Consider the following 4,954-nt stretch of genomic DNA (forward strand, 5'->3'; position numbering starts at 1 on the left):
AGTGGAGCAGGACTGTCTCCGTGGCGCAATAGGCTACCGCGATCGGCTGTTAACCGAAAGGTTGGAGGTACGAGCCCACCCGGTGGAGGTGCGGCGCTTTTTTTTCTTTGGACTGATAGCTTTGAAGATATGTTCTGATGGTGGTGAGAGTGGAGCACGACTGTCTCCGTGGCGCAATTGGCTTGCGCGATCGGCAGTTAACTGAAAGGTTGGAGGTTCGAGCCCACCCGGTGGTGGTGTGGCGCTTTTTTTTCTTTGGGCTGATAGCTTTGATTATATGTTCTGATGGTGGTAAGAGTGGAGCACGACTGTCTCCGTGGCGCAATTGGCTAGTGCGATCGGCTGTTAACCGAAAGGTTGGAGGTTCGAGCCCACCTCGTGGTGGTGCGGCGCTTTTTTTTTCTTTGGGCTGATAGCTTTGAAGATATGTTCTGATGGTGGTGAGAGTGGAGCAGGACTGTCTCCGTGGCGCAATAGGCTACCGCGATCGGCTGTTAACCGAAAGGTTGGAGGTACGAGCCCACCCGGTGGTGGTGCGGTGCTTTTTTTCTTTGGGCTGATAGCTCTGAAGAAATGTTCTGACGGTGGTGAGAGTGGAGCACGACTGTCTCCGTGGCGCAACTGGCTAGCGCGATCAACTGTTAACCGAAAGGTTGGAGGTCCGAGCCCAACCGGTGGAGGTGCGGCTCTTTTTTTTCTTTGGACTGATAGCTTTGAAGATATGTTCTGATGGTGGTGAGAGTGTAGCACGACTGTCTCCATGGCGCAATTGGCTAGCGCGATCGTCTGTTCACCGAGAGGTTGGAGGTTCAAGCCCACCCGGTGGTGGTGCGGCGATTTTTTTCATTTGGGCTGATAGCTCTGAAAAAATGTTCTGACGGTGGCGACAGTGGAGCACGACTGTCTCCATGGCGCAATTGGCTATGCGATCGGCTGTTAACTGAAAGGTTGGAGGTTCGAGCCCTCCCGGGAGTGGTGTGTTGCTTTTTTTTGGGCTGATAGCTTTGAAGATATGTTCTGATGGTGGTGAGAGTGGAGCAGGACTGTCTCTGTGGCGCAATTGGCTAGCGCGATCGGCTGTTAACCGAAAGGTTGGAGGTACGAGCCCACCCGCTGGTGGTGCGGCGCTTTTTTTCTTTGGGCTGATAGCTTCGAAGATATGTTCTGATGGTGATGAGAGTGGAGCACGACTGTCTCCGTGGCGCAATTGGCTAGCGCGATTGGCTGTTAACCGAAAGGTTGGAGGTACGAGTCACCCGGTGGTGGTGCGGCGCTTTTTTTCTTTGGGCTGATAGCTCTGAAGAAATGTTCTGACGGTGGCGAGAGTGAAGCACGACTGTCTCCGTGGCGCAATTGGCTAGCGCGATCGGCTGTTAACCGAAAGGTTGGAGGTACGAGCCCTCCCGGGAGTGGTGTGTTGCTTTTTTTATATTGGGCTGATAGCTTTGAAGATATGTTCTGGTGGTGGTGAGTGTGGAGCAGGACTGTATCCGTGGCGCATATGGCTAGCGCGATCGGCTGTTAACTGAAAGGTTGGATGTTCGAGCCCTCCTGGGAGTGGTGTGTTGCTTTTTTTTCTTTGGGCCGATAGTTTGGAAGATATGTTCTGATGGTGGTGAGAGTGGAGCAGGACTGTCTCCGTGGCGCAATTGGCTAGCGCGATCGGCTGTTAACCGAAACGTTGGAGGTACGAGCCCACCCGCTGGTGGTGCGGCGCTTTTTTTCTTTGGGCTGATAGCTTTAAAGATATGTTCTGATGGTGGTGAGAGTGGAGCACGACTGTCTCCGTGGCGCAATTGGCTAGCGCGATCGGCTGTTAACCGAAAGGTTGGAGGTACGAGCCCACCCGGTGGTGGTGCGGTGCTTTTTTTCTTTGGGCTGATAGCTCTGAAGAAATCTTCTGACGGTGGTGAGAGTGGAGCACGACTGTCTCCGTGGCGCAATTGGCTAGCGCGATCGGCTGTTAATCGAAAGTTTGGAGGTAGCAGCCCTCCCGGGAGTGGTGTGTTGCTTATTATTCTTTGGGCTGATAGCTTTGAAGATATGTTCTGATGGAGGTGAGAGTGCAGCAGGTCTGTCTCCGTGGCGCAATCGGCTAGCGCGAACGGCTGTTAACCGAAAGGTTGGAGGTACGAGCCCACCCAGTGGTGGTGCGGCGCTTTTTTTTTTCTTTGGGCTGATAGCTTTGAAGATATGTTCTGATAGTGGTGAGAGTGGAGCACGACTGTCTCCGTGGCGCAAGTGGCTATTCGATCGGCTGTTAACTGAAAGGTTGGATGTTCGAGCCCTCCAGGGAGTGGTGTGTTGCTTTTTTTTCTTTGGGCTGATAGCTTTGAAGCTATGTTCTGATGGTGGTGAGAGTGAAGCAGGACTGTCTCCGTGGCGCAATTGGCTACCGCGATCGGCTGTTAACCGAAAGGTTGGAGGTACGAGCCCACCCGGTGGAGGTGCGGCGCTTTTTTTTCTTTGGACTGATAGCTTTGAAGATATGTTCTGATGGTGGTGAGAGTGGAGCACGACTGTCTCCGTGGCGCAATTGGCTAGCGCGATCGGCTGTTAACCGAGAGGTTGGAGGTTCGAGCCCACCCGGTGGTGGTGCGGCGCTTTTTTTTCTTTGGGCTGATTGCTTTGAAGTTATGTTCTGATGGTGGTGGGAGTGGAGCACGACTGTCTCCGTGGCGCAATAGGCTAGCGCGATCGGCTGTTAACCGAAAAATTGGATGTTCGAGCCCTCCCGGGAGTGGTGTTTTGCTTTTTTTTCTTTGGGCTGATAGCTTCGAAGATATGTTCTGATAGTGGTGATAGTGAAGCAGGACTGTCTCCGTGGCGCAAGTGGCTACCGCGATCGGCTGTTAACCGAAAGGTTGGAGGTACAAGCCCACCCGGTGGAGGTGCGGCGCTTTTTTTTCTTTGGGCTAATAGCTTTGAAGATATGTTCTGGTGGTGGTGAGTGTGGAGCAGGACTGTATCCGTGGCGCATATGGCTAGCGCGATCGGCTGTTAACTGAAAGGTTGGATGTTCGAGCCCTCCTGGGAGTGGTGTGTTGCTTTTTTTTCTTTAGGCCGATAGTTTGGAAGATATGTTCTGATGGTGGTGAGAGTGGAGCAGGACTGTCTCCGTGGCGCAATTGGCTAACGCGATCGGCTGTTAACCGATAGGTTGGAGGTACGAGCCCTCCCGGGAGTGGTGTGTTGCTTTTTTTTCTTTGGACTGATAGCTTTGAAGGTATGTTCTGATGGTGGTGAGAGTGGAGTGCGACTGTCTCCGTGGCGCAATTGGCTACCGCGATTGGCTGTTAACCGAGAGGTTGGAGGTTCGAGCCCACCCAGTGGTGGTGTGGCGATTTTTTTCTTTGGGCTGATAGCTCTGAAGGAATGTTCTGACGGTGGTGAGAGTAGAGCACGACTGTCTTCGTGGCGCAATTGGCTATGCGATCGGCTGTTAACTGAAAGGTTGGAGTTTGGAGCCCTCCCGGGAGTGGTGTGTTGCTTTTGTTTCTTTGGGCTGATAGCTTTGAAGATATGTTCTCATGGTGGTGAGAGTGGAGCAGGACTGTCTCCGTGGCGCAATTGGCTAGCGCGATCGGCTGGTAACCGAAAGGTTGGAGGTTCGAGCCCTCCCGGGAGTGGTGTGTTGCTTTTTTTATTTTGGGCTGATAGCTTTGAAGATATGTTCTGGTGGTGGTGAGTGTGGAGCAGGACTGTCTCCGTGGCGCAATTGGCTAGCGCGATCGGCTGTTAACCGAAAGGTTGGAGGTACGAGCCCTCCCGGGACTGGTGCGTTGCTTTTTCTTCTTTGGGCTGATAGCTTTGAAGATATGTTCTGATGGTGGTGAGAGTGGAGCACGACTGTCTCCGTGGCGCAATTGGCTAGCGCGATCGGCTGTTAACCGAAAGGTTGGATGTACGAGCCCTCCTGGGAGTGGTGTGTTGCTTTGTTTTCTTTGGGCCGATAGTTTGGAAGATATGTTCTGATGGTGGTGAGAGTGGAGCAGGACTGTCTCCGTGGCGCAATAGGCTACCGCGATCGGCTGTTAACTGAAAGGATGGAGGTACGAGCCCACCCGGTGGAGGTGCGGCGCTTTTTTTTCTTTGGACTGATAGCTTTGAAGATATGTTCTGATGGTGGTGAGAGTGGAGCGCGGCTATCTCCGTGGCGCAATTGGCTAGCGCGATCGGCTGTTAACCGAGAGGTTGGAGGTTCGAGCCCTCCCGGGAGTGGTGTGTTGCTTTTGTTTCTTTGGGCTGATAGCTTTGAAGATATGTTCTCATGGTGGTGAGAGTGGAACAGGACTGTCTCCGTGGCGCAATTGGCTAGCGCGATCGGCTGTTAACCGAAAGGTTGGAGGTTCGAGCCCTCCCGGGAGTGGTGTGTTGCTTTTTTTATTTTGGGCTGATAGCTTTGAAGATATGTTCTGGTGGTGGTGAGTGTGGAGCAGGACTGTCTCCGTGGCGCAATTGGCTAGCGCGATCGGCTGTTAACCGAAAGGTTGGAGGTACGAGCCCTCCCGGGACTGGTGCGTTGCTTTTTCTTCTTTGGGCTGATAGCTTTGAAGATATGTTCTGATGGTGGCGAGAGTGAAGCACGACTGTCTCCGTGGCGCAATTGGCTAGCGCGATCGGCTGTTAACCGAAAGGTTGGAGGTACGAGCCCTCCCGGGAGTGGTGGGTTGCTTTTTTTATATTGGGCTGATAGCTTTGAAGATATATTCTGGTGGTGGTGAGTGTGGAGTAGGACTGTCTCCGTGGCGCATATGGCTAGCGCGATCGGCTGTTAACTGAAAGGTTGTATGTACGAGCCCTCCTGGGAGTGGTGTGTTGCTTTTTTTCTTTGGGCCGATAGTTTGGAAGATATGTTCTGATGGTGGTGAGAGTGGAGCAGGACTGTCTCCGTGGCGCAATAGGCTACCGCGATCGGCTGTTAACCGAAAGGTTGGAGGTACGAGCACACCCG

The 4,954-nt window shown here is 53.1% G+C and overlaps 1 non-coding gene across 1 annotated transcript; it reads left to right on the forward strand.

Annotated features, from left to right (window-relative positions):
• Window positions 1–4,144: 4,144 nt before the first annotated feature.
• Window positions 4,145–4,221, forward strand: TRNAN-GUU (transfer RNA asparagine (anticodon GUU)). Its single transcript has one exon. It is a non-coding gene; the product is annotated as a tRNA-Asn (tRNA).
• Window positions 4,222–4,954: the final 733 nt, after the last annotated feature.

Source organism: Rhipicephalus microplus, unplaced genomic scaffold, assembly GCF_043290135.1.
Source record: "Rhipicephalus microplus isolate Deutch F79 unplaced genomic scaffold, USDA_Rmic scaffold_13, whole genome shotgun sequence".
Taxonomy (NCBI): Eukaryota; Metazoa; Arthropoda; class Arachnida; order Ixodida; family Ixodidae; genus Rhipicephalus; species Rhipicephalus microplus.